Source organism: Calonectris borealis, unplaced genomic scaffold (genome assembly GCF_964195595.1).
Source record: "Calonectris borealis unplaced genomic scaffold, bCalBor7.hap1.2 HAP1_SCAFFOLD_40, whole genome shotgun sequence".
Taxonomy (NCBI): domain Eukaryota; kingdom Metazoa; phylum Chordata; class Aves; order Procellariiformes; family Procellariidae; genus Calonectris; species Calonectris borealis.
In genome coordinates this window covers 329,375-346,099 of record NW_027441454.1, presented here as the reverse complement: position 1 = coordinate 346,099, position 16,725 = coordinate 329,375, and the positions used below count along the sequence as shown (strand labels likewise).

The 16,725-nt window shown below is 49.4% G+C and overlaps 1 pseudogene; it reads left to right on the top strand.

The window, feature by feature from the left end:
• Positions 1-7,588: 7,588 nt before the first annotated feature.
• Positions 7,589-11,032, top strand: LOC142076271 (olfactory receptor 5AP2-like; annotated as a pseudogene).
• Positions 11,033-16,725: the final 5,693 nt, after the last annotated feature.

Genomic DNA, 16,725 nt, shown 5'->3' with positions numbered 1-16,725 from the left:
GCCTAGGTAACCTCTTCTTGTGAGAGTGCAGGCTTCACCGCTCGGCTAGGCACCCATATTGGTCCCTTATCTGTGGAAACACACATGTATCCTCTTCCATTAAATATTACCGAAACTGGGCCCAGCCACATGCCAGTGATTGGGTCTCGATACATTACTTTTAGTTTCGGAAGCGTTGTATGAGAGTTAAACTTAAGGTTTTGGTGATGTATTATAATCGATGGCTCTTCTCTGTCTCCCATCAGACACAAATAATTTAGGGTAAATAGGACTTTATGCAGTCTCATCTGCGGGTCCTTTTCTCCCTCCTTTTGCTTTGCTAGATAGTCCTTCAATACCTGATGCGTGCGTTCTACAAGGCTCTGCCCCGTCGGTGAGTGTGGGATGCCAGTAATATGCTTGACCCCCCATCTCATCAGAAAGGTTCTCAACTTCTGACTGGTGTAAGCAGGGCCATTGTCTGTTTTCAGTTGTTCTGGCACACCCAACACTGCGAAGCAAGCAAGGAGGTGCTTACACACATGATGAGCCTTCTCACCCGATAAAGCCGTGGCCCATATTACTTTAGAAAAGGTATCTATGGTGACATGCACATATTTGAGCTGCCCAAATTCAGCAATGTGTGTGACGTCAGTCTGCCAGAGCTCTAAAGCCTTGAGACCTTTTGGATTAACGCCCAGCCCTATTCCAGGTCCATGATTTCCACACTTGGGACAGGCCTGTATGATAGAGCGAGCTTCGTTTTCTGATAACCCATATTGCCTTCTTAAACCCTTTGAGTTTTGATGAAATATTTCATGACCCTGCCTAGCTTGTAAAAATTTATCTACAGGTGGTACATGACACGCTGGACTGACAAGATTGTCTGCTATCTGATTGCCTTGTCCTAAACCCAACTCCCATTGATGGCTACGGATATGAATAACACAGCACGGAGCCACTCGCTGGGAGATGGTTGATCTTAATTGAATAAATAATTTCCCTAGCTGAGGATTATTTGTTTCCCTAATCAGCGCATCTTGAATTCTTGGTATAAGGCCAGCTACATATAGTGAATCAGTCACCACATTCAAAGGATGATCAAGCCAGTTCCCTAATGCCCATACCACCGCCATTAATTCTAAAGTCTGTAAGGTATCTCCAGCTTGCCCTTGCAAAATCTTTTTGCACCATTGATCTGTTTCCCACCATACGCATGCAGCTTGTCTAGAACGTTTTCCCGCATCTGTATATACCGTCAACCCCTCGAGTATCGGGCTAACAATCACTTTAGGTTTTTCTAGCCACTGATTTCGTTTTAGAATCTGCCACAATTTCCCTTGAGGTTGCTGAGAATGCACCTTTCCGCTAAATCCTAACAGAGATTCTTGAATGGCCAGCATGTGGCGTATCCACCATTCTAAATCTACAGCGTTAACAGGAATACTGATGTCTGCTGGTTCCTGTCCTGTCAGCTCTATAATTCGCGTTCTCCCTTTTCGGATTAATTCCCCTACGGCTTCAGGACGAGTTTGTATACTGCAACGTGGTTGTACCCGTAAAAAAACCCATTCCAAAATTTGAAAAAAGGAGGAATTTGGCGAGTTATCATTACTCTTGTTGTCAATGGCAATCACAGAGTTCATTCCCTGTTGTCCCTTCATCTCCCCCTTCTTGTTTTGCCATTGACATATAACGGCAAAAGGTGATTCTTCGGTGTTACAGATAAGCAAAGAAAGTGGCAGTTCAAGAATTCTTCTTGCGGTCCAGGCTATAGTAAGTTTGTTTATAATGTGCTGTAAGGCTACGTGGTGTTTGTCCGTCATATGAATTTCAGCTGCAGGCTGAGTGCCACGCAGTAATTCAGTTAGTGGTTTAATGTCTGCATTGGTAATGCCAGCGCAATTGCGAACCCATTGGATGTCGCCTAAGACCGTCTGCACATCAGCCAATGTCTTAAGAGGAGTTTTTAGTGCTATTTTTTGAGGACGAATTTTTGCCTGTTCAATGGTCCACCCTAGGTATTTCCAAGGTGGAGACCTCTGGATCTTTTCTGGTGCAATTACAAGTCCCTTGTCTGCTAGCATGGTTGTTAATTGTTGTACATGATGCGCTTCAAAAGGAATTTGTTGACAACACAAAATATCATCCATATAATGATAGATGATAGTTTCAGGCCATTTTTCTCTTATTGGTTGCAGTGCCCAGGCGACATATAATTGACACAATGTAGGAGAGTTTTTCATCCCTTGTGGAAGTACCACCCACTCATACCGCTCTGCTGGTGCTGCTTTATTTATCGAGGGTATGGAAAAGGCAAATCTTTGAGTGTCCTGAGGGTGCAGTGGGATTGTGAAAAAGCAGTCCTTTAAATCAACTATAAGTATGTGCCAATTTTCAGGTAACATATTAGGTGATGGCATTCCAGGTTGTAAGGCTCCCATAGGCAACATTTGGTCATTTATTTTCCTCAAATCATGTAGTAAACGCCACTTCCCACTTTTCTTAGGGATGACAAAAATAGGAGTATTCCATGGACTGACAGATGGTTTGATATGTCCCTCTATAAGTTGTTCAGATACTAGTTGTTTAGTTATTTGCAATCGCTCTTTAGTCATGGGCCACTGGTCAACCCAAACAGGGTCATTGGAGATCCATGTTAACGGTGGGTTGGGCGATTGCTCCCCAGTGCCCATAACTAAAAATGCTTTGTAGTCAGCATTGCCCCGATCTGACTGAGAACATCACGTCCAATTAATGCCTCCAAATTTCCAGGGAGTGACAAAACATGGACCTTCAGTGTTGCCCTCTGGCCTTCTGGGAAACTCACTTGAACCGGTTTACTACTTATATATGGGGCTGAGTTCCCTCCCACTCCTGCGATTAATGCCTTTGGGGTTTCTATTTCCCACTGCAACGGCCAATTTGCTCGATTTATAATAGTTATGTCGGCACCAGTGTCCAACATTGCATTTATTCTTATTGAAAGGTTATCCTGAGTCAAAGTCACAGTTTCGAGTGGGCGATGATCTAATTTTGTAGTGAAACATACAGCAGGTCCAGTAGAACCAAATCCTTTACACCCACGCTCTTCCCAATCTTGGTTTGACCGATTTAAAGGATTTTTAAAAGCTAATATCTGGGCTATCCGACTGCCCTTTGGGATGAAGAGAGGAGGACTAATTGTATAGGCCATAATATGAATTTGACCAGTATAGTCTGCATCAATGACTCCAGGAATTACGATTAATCCTTTTATTCCTGCAGAAGATCGACCTAAAAGGATTCCACCTATCCTATTACTATCAGCTACTAAAGGCCCTACTGCATTGCTAGGGATTTTGCACACTTCTGTATTGGTTAAAGTGAAATCTATTGTTGTTTCCAAGTCGACTCCCAAACTTCCTTTGGTGGCAGCCGAGTGTTTTAATAAAAACCCTGATTGCTGCTGTTGTTCTGAGGGGGCATTTGTTTCTGCACGCGGCCTCTCCTCGCGCTCAATTTGAAGTTTCCCGAACAGGCCTTAGTAGCATGGGTATTTTTTTTGACACCTATCACACCATACGGGAGCACGACAATTTCGCTTGCTATGCCCCTGTTCCCCGCAACGATAGCAGATGCCTTTAAAGGGCTGAACTATTCCTGGAGAATGCTTTCGCCTAACAACAGCTGCCAATGGTTGTACTACTTCTTTGACAGCACTTTGCAGCACAGCTGCCATCGACTCATTTTGTTGTTGAACTCCTGCTCTTTCCACCCGAGAAAGCATTTCTTCCACTCCTGCCCCTTTGGGCAGACTGGCTAGAATGGCCTTGGTAGTGTTATTGGCATTATCAAAGGCTAAAATTCTAAACATTTGTTGTTTATTGTTCTCTCCCAAATCTGGGTGGTTCATTACTGCATCCCAAAGCCTATCGATAAAGTTGCTATACTTCTCAGTTGCACCTTGCGTCACCGAGCTGAAAGAAGGGCCTTCCGATCCTGGTAAGGAAAGAAACGCATCTAAAGCAAGCTTAGAAGATAACTGTAACATATTGACAGGAAAAGTTAGTTGGACATTTATATCAGCATAACGTCCCCCACCAATGAGCATTTCTGCTGTGATCCCATATAATGGATCCCCTGGCTGCTGATGTTGGGCAGCAGCATTTACTGCCCTGTGAGACCATGACGATCCCCATAACAAAAACTGTGTAGGTGTCAACAGAAGTCTCATCAGACTTTGACAATCATGAGGACACATCAAATCAGCAGAAAAAATCCAAATAACAATTTGTCGCGAGGCTTCCGATTTAACACCATACTGCGATATAGTATTTTTGGCTTGTTGTAGAATCTTCCAATCATGCGGTTCCCATTTTCCTTGACCGTTGCACTGTACCACCGGAAAAGCCATGGGGCCAATGTCAGATGCAACTCCCCACTGTCCATCCAAAATAGCATCCCGAACAACTCCACTCCATCGGCCGGGATGGGTAGGCGCGGTAGGTCCGGAGAAACAGGGTGGCAAGTTGTCTCTCGAACCGGCGGTTGACCAAGGTTCTCCTTTTTGCTGAGTCTGTGAAGTCAAGTCCTTTAGTTGTTGCACAACCTCTTTTAACAGCTGATTAATATTGTCTGTTGAATTTTTCTCTTTTCCGCTGGATGGCGGTGTGGCAGCACCGGAGGAATCATCGGAGAGTGGCAAGGGGGGGTGGAGAGGAGGGGCGGTGGGAGGAGGGCGGCACGTTTCCCCGCCTGGAATCGGGGGGGTGGGTGGAGCTGGCCACTCCTCCCCCTTCATGCCCAGCGGTTGCTCTTCCGCTTTCGCCTCATACCGCTGCTGTGCTTTAGCTCCGGCAACTTCCGGCTGCTGTGGCGCAGATGATATTGTCGGGCAAGATGGCGAACATAGGCTGTCGGGCGTTTTTAAGTCCCGCTCAACTCTATCGCGCAATTCGGCAACAGTCTTACAGGTGGACCCCGTCATACCCTTCACAGCAGGCAGCCCAAAAAATCGCGCAAAAGGTCCCGCCTTGGATTCCATGCTCTTAGACTGTTCCGGCATGGGGTCCGGAGCCAGCATCTGAACAGCCGCACACGCCACCTCCCGTTCAGCTTTCATAGCTCTTAAAGTGTCTAGTACGTCTCCCCACAAGTCTGACACAGACTTAATGTCCTTCTCAAATTTTTTATCACCTCCAGTAAGCTTCTGCCACATTAGTTTCCCCAGCTCCTGCCATTCAGGCACAGAAAACAACGTGTGAGTGTCTTTAAAATGTCCCAAACGTTGTCCTAACTTAATTAGCTTAATAAGCTGTTTCACCGTTGTCTCGATCCCTCTCTTAGAGAGTAGTCCTGCGAGCAACGCAGCTGCTGCCTCACTCTCCATGATGGCAGCGCACCCTCTGGGAGGCAGTTGGCCACTCTGCACCGATATCTATTCTATCTGTTTGAGCAATAGAATAGTACAACTCCCAGTCGCTGGTTTCCCACTCCCCTTCTCTCGCTGCGCTTACCGCAGTCTCGAAGAATTGTAGTCTCTGCTACCAGACCTCTGGGTTACGAGCCCAGCATGTTTCCGCATCCTCTGCTACCAGATGTTGGAGTGACCATGGGTTGGAGTGGGAGCGCGTTCCCGGAGTAATGAGGAGTCCCAATGTGGGTATGGTCATTCTCCTTTATTTCAAGATATTGTGCCACTTTTATAAGCTAGCCACTCTAACACGCGCATCTATGAATCCTCTATTGGTTTACAGTCAGTAAGCACACGAATCTTAACATACACAGATTGGTCAAAAGCAGGTGTCCACGCGAACGCTTCCTGCGCCTGCATTCCGTTACATAATCTACTGATATTTACATTCCTCAGCCTGTTTTTCCTACTCTACTATCACTTCAGAGACTCTAAAACTACAATTGCTCTTTAGCAGCCTTATACTATTACTAACAAATCCTCAGTGCTTGGAATGTTCATAGGATGATTTTTATTTAATAAAAATCCCTCCACAGATAAAGGCCTGAGCCACTTGGTTTGACCTCAGAACTGACCCTGCTTTGAGTGGAGGTTTGACCTCTGGAGGTCTCTTCCAACCTGAATTATCCTTTCATCTTCTGACATGTATCTCTGGGACTATTCTGATGCTCCTGGGTCTTTGAGAGGGCCAAGGGAGCTGGGGAGATGTGACACAGGGCTTTGATTTGATTCTCAGCTTTTCCCAAAGGGCAACTGGAAGCCAGAGATACGCTGTGAGAGCTGAGCTGCACTGGCTTCCCCTGCATGAAGGTCTCCCATGTACCAGCACTCCCGAAACAAGGAGTGTGTGTGTTGAGCTGTGATGCACACACCTTTGTGTTGGTGTGGTGGTGCCTCCCCACCCACACCTTTTCCCTGGGCCGCTCGTTGATCTCAGAAATTCACGTGAAACCTCGGCCTTGGTGCACTGAGTCTGGCGGTTGAGCGCTCCTTGACCGTATCAGAAACTCTGCACGGCTGAGGCTGGGAACATACTCCCCCTGCCTGGCCCAGGCGCCATCTTATCTGAGTTGTAGCTCAGTTGTAAAAACACTTAAACCTTCAGAATTTTAGTCGCTACTGCCTTGGACTGTGGCCAGGATGGAAATCTACAGATGACTAAAGTCAATCATCTTGCGCACCTATAGATGGTGGTCCTAAGTGGGACCCTTTGAGCTCTCCTGGACCGCAGCGGGCTGTGCCCAGAATCTCCCTCTCAGATGAATGCTCCTCAGAGTTTGCAAACTCTCGAGTTTGTGATATTCGGAGGACTGTCACCGGCTGGCACGGGACCTGGGCTGCAATGCTCCTCGAGGCTCAACCCTTCTCCCGTTGAGAAATGCCAAGACATTTTATGTGAGTATTTCACTGAACTCGAGGGGGATTTTTAACAGGTATATCTTTGTATATTTATCCATCTTTGCATCTGTCTGCGTGTGCGTGTGTATTGATGGAAGTACCTGCTAGCAAATAGAGTCTGCTAAAATCTTATGATCTTTCTGAAGGTTGTGAATGAACCTTAGACTGCTGCTAAACACATAATCTTTAGACATAGACCATTGACCAAGTCTGGGACTAGGGGTAGGTCCAGCCGGGTCTACTCTGAAGCTCGTCACTCAACGGGAGGGTCTCCCTTAACCTTTTCGTTCTCGGCCTCTGTATAAATCGTCCCAACTCAGTTTTAACATGATACCCTGGCTTCGGCTGGGATAGAGTTAATTTTCTTGCTAATAGCTGGTAAAGTGCTGTGTTTTGGCTTTAGTATGAGAATAATGTTGATAACACGCTGAGGTTTTAGTTGTTGCTAAGTAGTGTTTACCCTAGCCAAGGACTTCTCAGTTCCCCATGCTCTTTTCCTTTGTGTGCTTCATGCGTGTAGTGAGTGATAGAGTGAACCTTGCCATCGAACTCTGTTAAGTCGCGCTTTTATAAATTTCTATTAAAATCACTTTCTGCTAATAACTTCGACAGTGATTCTTTGAGCAGCCTCTAAACCACTCATTCGCGACCGTTGGCCATTACATTAAAATGATTGTGGTATTCATAAGAAATGAATCTTCCTGCTGAGATTCATTATCCTTAGCAGCTACAGCACAACTGTGGTGTCCACCCACAATGCCACCTTCTCCCGCCTTTCCAGCCAGAGTAGAGGCCAAGGACAAGGTATCTCATGACATGCAAGTCCAAGAGGGCCGTGAGGAATCAACCCTATTTGTGCCACAACAGGAGTAAAGGAGGCCCTGGGCCCACCCAGGTAGCAGAGATGGACCCTAAGTGTGAGGACATCTCGGTACTTCCACTCCCTTCAGCCCCCAACACGCAAGCCCCCTGTGCCTCAGGGAGGCCGCTCCCCACAGGGGGAGAGCCTGGCATCCGAGGTGTCTCACCCCACTCCAAGTCTCTGTGGCTGAGAGGAAATTCCTGCTGGCTCGTTCTCTTCCTTCTTCTGACCACTGGGGGAGGCTGGAGGGGTCAGCTCGGGCAGTCAGGGCTCCCTACACCTAGAAGAGTCAGTGAATATATAGTCAGCTGCAGGGAGGTGACAACGGTCTTAACCTTGGGAACTATTCTGGCATTGTGTCATGAGCTGGGATGAGTCCTGATGATTGCCCTGCCTCACCCTCCTCTCTAGAGGTTCTTGACCCAGAGTTCAAAGGATTCAGGGTTATGGAGAAAGGCAGGCCTTGCCAGAGGCGTTTACAAACTTTCCAGGAGCTCAGAAATTGCAGCCTCCTTTGAGAGTCAATGCAGTAACGCTCCCTTGCTGCAGTCCCCGGGAGACCCGAGCTGTGCCTGGGTCCTTGAAGGAATATTGGTGCTATAAACCCCAGGAAACAGTGCAGAGCCGAGGGCATTCGGGTGCTGCTGGAGACTCACTGAGTGAGCTGTGGGGAGAAGAGGGCAAGGCCAGAGCAGGGCATTAGACCTGGGTCAGGGTTTGCAGAGAGATCACGGAAGGGAAGATGTGGTGGGGCAGAGGCAGAGAGTGAGACCCCAGGTCTTTGTTCCCAGTCAGCACAGAGGTCACCCCTTCATGCTGAGCATTGCAGGTGGGTGCTGGATGTCCTGAGTCAGGCTACTGTTGATTGTGCTTCTGGGTGTTTGTGCAGTGAAAGTTTGTGAGCGAGAGCTGAGTCTCTGTCTGCCTGTGTCCCCACCCCAGCTCCCTCCTGCCACAGATACCCCGAGCCCCAGTACCATGGAGCAGAGATGCTGGGGAGGGGCTGGTGGTGCTGGGGTGTGTTGGAGCCAGCCTGGGCACTCACCTACCTCGGCTGGGATGGGGGAAGAGTCTGGGAAGAGTGTTTAGGGCCAGACTGCCTGAGCCCTTCTCCTCCCACAGGGCTGTGTCCTTTCTCAGCCTTCTACTTTTTTTCTCCCTCCCTCATCGCCAGAAAGGCTCAGACCCTCAGCTTTCTCACATTGACTCTCATCCAGTGGGGAGGGCTGGCGACTTCATTCACCCTGGTCAGCTCTGCTAAAGCTGGTTGTCTTCATCTCTTCCAGAAGCAAACCATCCCAGCCCGGGAGGTGGGTTTGACAATGTTTACAGTAACAAGTATTTCAAGGAGCAAGGCTCAGGGGGCTGTTTCTCAGGCATGCATTCTCCCTGGCTGTTCACCCAGGCATGTCCTGCTCCTCTCCCACCTCAACCCCCAGGCACCCCTGGGACACTCCTGCCAGCCTGGCAGTGCTGCGCAGGGAGCCTGTGAGCACAGCTGGCCGTGCTGAGGTCCTGCCGCTGGGCTGGACGTGCAGCCCCAAAGCCCTGAGGAACCTGTGCTGAGAAGAGGACGATGGGGAGTGGATGGTCCTCCCTGTCATTTTCCTCCCTGCACAAAGTCTCTCACATGCTGCCTGGTTGATGCACAGTTACACTTTTTCCTTCTTTTTACTGTTTCACACACAGTGAGGGGTTCAAGCATCCTCTGTCATGACCCCATTAAACAGTCCCTTCTTTGTCTGAGCTGGAAACTCCTGACCTGCTCTTTGTCAATGCAAGAAATCGGCCTGCTCAGGGCAGGAATACTCTCCTCGGAAGGGCAGTGTTTCAGAGCTGAGACCACTCACCCGGCACTGTGCTCAGCCTTCTCTCATTTGGAGGAAGCACATCTGCCTTGATCTTTTCACAGAAACAATTTATTTTGAATCATGGCACTGGTTTTCCTTGGCAGAGCGCAAAGGATCTCAGTTCTAAACAGCTATTCTGGTCATGTTGGGAAAACCCCTGAGCACAGGAAAGCAGAATGTCAAAATTTCAGCAAATGCACATGATGTTTTTATTCCAGCGTGAGGAAGAGGCAGGTCCATGGTCAGAGTCAGCCCTGTGGCCAGAGGGAGTGCTCTTGGGACAAGCAGGTTTGCCCTCTTGAAGAAGGGTCCCTTCTTTTAGTTTGGAGGGAGACAAAACGGACTGCGAACAAAGGCAAAGTATATGAGATTTTTGTTCGTTTGTATCTTTTTTTGGCAGCATTGTCCATCACAGCTCTTCTTCCACTTAATGCAGGAATGCATGTGTTTTGTCACAGGCCTCCTTCCTGACAACTGGGAAAACAAAAATAACCAAAGCTGTATGGAAAAAAGGGAAGAGGCCAATCAGACATCACCGATGGAGTTCCTGCTGCTGGAGTGGGGAATGTGCCCACACTCCACACTCCACTCTTCCTCCTATCACTCATCACCTATTCCATGACCGTGGTTGGGAACATCCTCATCGTTGCATTGGTGGTGTCAGTGTGGTGCTAATATCTTTGATGGTGATTCTTTAAGCGGCCTCTAAACCACTCATTTGCAACACAGAGTAACATCTGCACACCCCCATGTACTTGTCCTCCTCGGACACCTGCTACAGCTCCACCATCTTGCCCGGCTGCTGGCCATCTTCCTGACTGGGGACAAGGCGATGTCTGCTAATGGCTGTATGGCTCAGCTCTAGTTCTTTGGCTCTTTGCAAGTACTGAGCGTTACCTGCTGGCAGCCATGTCCTATGATGGGTACTTGGCCATACGCCAGCCCCTACTCTATGCAAGCTTCATGACCTGGAAAGTCTGTCTTCAGCAGGTGGTTGCATCTTGGCTAGTGGGTATGCTGATGTGTGCAATAGTCACGGACTTCTTATCCCAGCTGAAGTTCTGTGGCCCCAAGGCAATTGACCACTACTTCTGTGACCTTACCCCTCTGCTGGAACTTTCCTGCTGTGACACCAGCATGGTCACACTCACATCCTTCATCCGGTCTTTCCTGAGTGTTGTCTTCCCCTTCCTGTTCATGCTGGCCTCCTATGTATACATCATAGCTTCCATCCTGAGGATCCCATCCAGCATGGTCAGGCAGAAGGCCTTCTCCACCTGCTCTTCCCACCTCACCGTCATCACTGTTGTCTACCTGCTGCCCAGAACAGCCCCACTGAGGCAGCTCAACAAAGTGCTCTCCTTTTTCTACACTGTCCTCATGCCCCTGGTCAACCTCCTCATCTGCAGCCTGAGAAACAGGGAGGTCAGGGAAGCCCTGAGGAAAGGGCTCAGGAAAGCCAAGGCCTGCACCCAGGGCGCACAATAATGTTTCACCTGCAGGAATGAATTGTTTGTGCTTCAGTTTTGTGTAGGTAAGGAGGACTTGGACAGGCATGTGGTGTGCAATGCCCCAGACATTGCTTTAGGAGTGTGCAATATTGAGCATGTTTGTGGGATGGGAAGGGTCAGGGAGAAGAGATTTCCTTTGGGAAGGGTGTGGGAGACAATTGGGTAAATATTGCTTGTTTCTGTAAAGCCAATGACTTGCTTCTTTCTTTAAAGCCAGTTGATGGTTCCTTCTTTAGGTACTGTGGAAATGTTCTCGGTTTTCTTTCTGTGAGAGGAATCAAGGGATTGCTGCTGAAACGTGAGCTCTATCCATCGTAGAGGCCTGCATGCCAGCCAGTGACCCCGGTCACTGCTGTGTTCAGTGGAGAGGCCCAGTTCAGCATGGCTGCCCACCCCCATGCAGGTGCTTCCCGTGATCTGAGATGCCCGCAGGCCTTCCAGAACTAGGTTCTGAGACTGGCAGGTAGAGAATGGGACTTGGGAAGGGGTTTGCTGGGTTCAAAAGCAGAGTGATAATGGAGGCAGGAGGGAGACATGGGGGCATCAGGAAAGAGCCCTCAGTGCCAAAGCAAGCCCCACGGCACTCACACCTGCAGGAAGGGACTCCAGAGCCAACCTGTGTGGCGAATAAGGACATGGACTCCATCTGAGAGGGCACAAAGACAAAGACGAAAATCCTTTATTATACAGCACAAGCGCCTTTTTATACCTCACATTATGCCACGTGTGCACTTCAAAGAATTCCCTAGTACATCCCCTAAGCAAAGGTCATCTCGACACTCTTCCGCTAATTTCCTTATCTTTGTCATGCCCTCAGAACCGTTAACTGCCACCTCTTATCTTCCTTTTTCCCAGGGCTTCTTTCACTTCCCATCTTCCCATGGCTTCTTGTTTACCAACGCTATGATACTGCTTGTACTCTCAGACATTGATTCCTCCACATCTCCCCCTTTTTCTTTTACAACAAACACTAAGCTAACTGACTTTTCTATTATTCGTTTCACACATTGCAATAAACATAGTACACACACAAGAATACATACAAATACAATCAAACGTATAATTCCCAGTTCAATCAAACTCATTACCCATTTTGCCAAGCCCCAATAATTCTCTCTCTTGTGGCTCTACGCTCAGGGGTGGACGGTACACCAAACATCCGTCCCAATTGTCAGTCACATTGCGGCCGCCACTACAAAGTGTTGCATGCGGCTCCGTGAGACCTAGGGTCCAATTGTTCCACGGGAGTCCCACTAAGCAGGTGGAAAAAGGATCTCCAGGTGACGAGAGCGAAAGGCAAATGGTCTCCTGGCCTGTCTGATTCGCAAGGGCCATCCAGACGTTCTCTTTGGGCTGCAGTGGGGCCCAAAACGCGCTTACGCCTGCGACAACGGCGAAAAAGACGGCTTGACGAACTGCGCTGGTACCCATCTTGGTCCTCGATCTGTGGAGACACAAGCATACCCTCGACCCCAGGTTATCAAAACGGGCCTTCCCACTCATGAGATTCCAGGTTTCTCACCTTTACCTACGCCTTGTCCCTTATGATTGCCTCATGACCTTCAACAGAATCAAAATGTCTGCAAATGGGGGGTCCACCTTCCCCAGCCCACCGACTGAGAAAATTAAGAACATAAACGGCTTTTGCCAATCTTTCCTGTGGGGTTAAATCCCCTACTCCCCCTTTTTGTTTCGTTATCACGTCTTTGAGCGAACGGTGCGCGCGCTCAGTAATGGCTTGTCCTGCGGGACTGTGTGGAATTCCCGTGATATGAGTGATTCCCCACGCTTGCAGGAAGGTCCGTGTGGCTTGGGCAACGTACCCGGGGCCGTTATCTGTTTTTATTTTGCTCGGTACTCCGAGAATGGAAAAAGCAAGAAGAAAATGTTTTTGGACATCCCGGGACTTTTCCCCAGTGCGGGCTGTGGCTGCAATTGCTCCCGAAAAGGTATCCACTGAGACGTGGACACATTTGAGTCGACCAAAATTGGGAAGATGTGTAACATCAGTCTGCCAAAGTTCGAGCGCCTGCAAGCCACGAGGGTTTACTCCCCCCGGCTGTGGAGGGCCCACATACTGGCACTCAGGGCATGCAGTGACAATTTGGCGTGCTTGCGTAAGTGGTAAATGAAACATTCTAGCCAAGGCCTTAGCGTTCTGATGATAAAAGTTATGTGAACGCCTCGCTTGCTCAAATTTCCCCAGGACAACAACAGCCCCTGCAAGCGAATCAGCCAACCGGTTTCCCTCAACCAGGGCCCCCGGCAATGCAGTATGAGATCTGATATGTAATATAAAAAAAGAGTGGATCCTTTGATGAATGCGTTCTCTGAGGGTTTTGAACAGAGCAAAAAGCTGGGCATTATTTACATCTTTCAAATGAGCAAACTCCATGCGGGACACTACCCCTGCAACATATGCAGAGTCAGTCACGATGTTGACGGGGCATTGTCATTTCTCAAACACTCGTACCACTGCCGCCAACTCCACGATTTGTGGTGAACCGACTTGTTTCCGGATATCACATTGCCATTGATCGTGGTCGTCTTTCCAGACAAGGACAGACTTACCCGTACGCCCGGACCCATCCGTGAAGACTGTTAGAGCGTCCCAAGGGGTCACGCTACATTTTGGCAATTGCTGGAGTGGTAGCGGGGACTGCAGCCATTTCTGACTGGGAGGGTGAATAGAAATCGCTCCTGTAAAACCTTCCATAGCCATTTGAAAAGGTACAGACATTTGCATCAACCAAGTTAACATAGGCATCACAACAGGGATGTAAATGGTGTGTGGCTCTTTTCCGCACAGTGCTATCAACCGTTGCCTCCCTCTCATGACCAGGGATGCAAACATTTCTGCTCTAGTGGTGATGGTTTTCCCAAATTGATGGGGAAGAAACACCCATTCTATGACCAACAACTGTTCGCCGCTGGGTGTTGGCTTCCATTGAAACAACAAACCATATGGTTGGAAGTCAGTGTTCACTATTGCTAACTGAAAAGGAAGCTCTGGATCACAGCGCTGTGCTTGCCGAGCCGATATCATTGTAGCAATCCGCTGCAACGCTTGCTGAGCCTCGGGGGTTAACGTTCGTCGAGACCCCAACGCAGGATCACCTTTTAGCAAATTAAACAGAGGTCTCAACAGCTCATTGTTGATTCCCAACAGAGGCTTTACCCAATTGATGATGCCCAATAATTTCTGCAAATCAGTCAGGGTGTGGACCTGACTACTGATCTTGAGCCCTTGCGGTATCACAGTTTGCTCAGTAATGCGCCACCCTAGATATTGCCAGGGAGCAGTCTGCTGCACCTTTTCTGGGGCAACTATCAAGCCGTTATGCTGGAGGCTCGTTACGACAACCTCCATGGCCCCTGGTATCATGGCCTCAGAGGGGGTTGCTACAAGGATATCATCCATATAATGATAAATTACGACTTCAGGCAATTGGGCACGGGCTGGACTAAGGGCCCGAGCCACGAACCATTGACATATGGTGGGACTATTCTTCATGCCTTGCGGGAGCACCGTCCAATGGTACCGTTGACTCGGCTGGGCTACATTGGTCGCGGGTACAGTAAAAGCAAACCGCAGCGCGTCATCTGGGTGTAGCGGAATGGTAAAAAACCAGCCCTTAAGGTCTATTATAGTGATGTGCCAGTTCATAGGTATCATGGCTGGTGAAGGGAGACCTGGCTGTAGAGCTCCCATGTCCTCTATAGCCTCATTTATACGTCTTAGATCGTGAAGGAGCCTCCACTTTCCTGATTTCTTCTGGATGACAAAAACTGGTGAGTTCCATGGGCTCGTGGATGGCACAATGTACCCAGTGCGCAGCTGCTCAGCAACAAGGTCCTGCAAGTGATGCAGCTTGTCCGTGGGGAGGGGCCACTGATCCACCCATGTAGGCTTTTCACAGGACCATTGCAACTTCAGGGTGTGCTGCCGATGAGTAGCCCCTAGGATAAATTTGTCCCCAGCATGATTCCCCATTGTGACAAACAGTCTCGTCCCCACAGCGTGAGAGGGGCCGGAAGAACGAACGGTCGGACATTGGCCCGCCGACCCTCCGGTCCCTCGATTTGAATTAATTGAACACTCTGCAGTGGTGCTGTTTGCCCTCCGATACCTGTAAGGGCAATTGGGACCTGTTTCGTCGGCCATTGAGCTGGCCAGTGTGACTGCGCAATGACTGTCACGTCAGCTCCGGTATCAATAAGGCCGCTGATGCGCACAGACTGCTGAAGGCCACCGCCTGACAGGCAGCAAGTCAGCTGCGGTCGCCCCGCAGCGACAGGCTGCGCCCACCACAGTTGTGGCATGCCGGTGGAACCAAAACCTTCACCCCTCCATTCCTGGGGCTCCGCCGCAGGAGGGGCAGCTCGAAAGTAGCCGAGCTGTGCTATTCGTGCTCCTGCCGGCACGTAACAGGGCGGAGTAGGCGTCCACAACATGATTTTAATTTCTCCCGTATCGTCTGCATCGATAACCCCAGGGAGAGCGAACAAGCCCTGTAACGCGGCGGATGAACGTCCCAGTAAGAGTGCGCTGTAACCGCCACCTAGCAGCCCCCACACTCCGGTGGGCACCGCTTGAACAGCCGTAGAAGTCAGGTTCACTGGGTGGGAGGGGGCCAAGTCCACGCTGGCACTTCCCCATGTCCAGGCGGATAATTCGGAGGCACGGATGCCAGCAGGGGGCTGGGGGCAGTTTCCATCATCGCATGGGGGGCTGCTTGTGTCATGCGCTCCTGCAACCGTTTCCCTGGATAGGCTGACCGTCTTTATCATACCGCGACTGGCATTGATTCGCGAAGTACCGGCCCTTCCTACATTTTGGACACGTTCCCAGCTGTGAGTCAGCCAGTTCGCGCCTCCGCCCGCCTGCCTGCGGGCACTGCCTCTTAAAGTGACCGGTGCAGCCACAGGTGAAGCACAGCTGTTGACTAAACTTAAAGTTTGCAAAAGCAGTAGCCATCGCCACAGCCTGGTGCTCCGTGATCCCCACACAGTTGCATTCCTCTATCATTTCAACTACCGTAGGGTTTTTTAACGGACGGAGCACCCTCTGGCAATCTGCGTTAGCGTTTTCAATCACCAATTTTTGTAATAATATTTTCCGCGCTTCCTCATTCTCTACTTGTTTGTCCAAAGCATCTTTTAATGTCTTGATAAATTTCATATACAGTTCCTGCGGTCCCTGCCTAATATTAGTAAATGAGCGTTGGGGCTTCCCTACATTGGGGACCTTCATAAATGCTAGGTAGGCAGGATTCTTTGAATCATTTAGGGCTTCCATCGGGAGTTGTGCCTGGACAGAGGCAGTGGCATATCGACCCTCTCCTACCAATGCGTTAACTCCCAAGAATCTCACTGGATCTGCCGCGGGACGCTCCGAATATTCCAGTGCTTTTGCCTCACAGCGTCGCCGCCACTCCCCATTCCAGAGCATAAACTGAGCAGAGGAGAGCAACAACTGCGCCAGCGTTCTAAAATCGAGCGGACACAACGTATGACTCCTCATGACCGACCCTAGCATGTTCGCAGAGTAGGGGGCACTGAGGCCAAATTCAATCACTCCCCTTCCCAACTCCTTCACTACTTGGAAATTCAGAGCCTCCCACTGGGGCCTTTGATGAGCTTCATAAATCACCGGGAAGGCCCGGACCT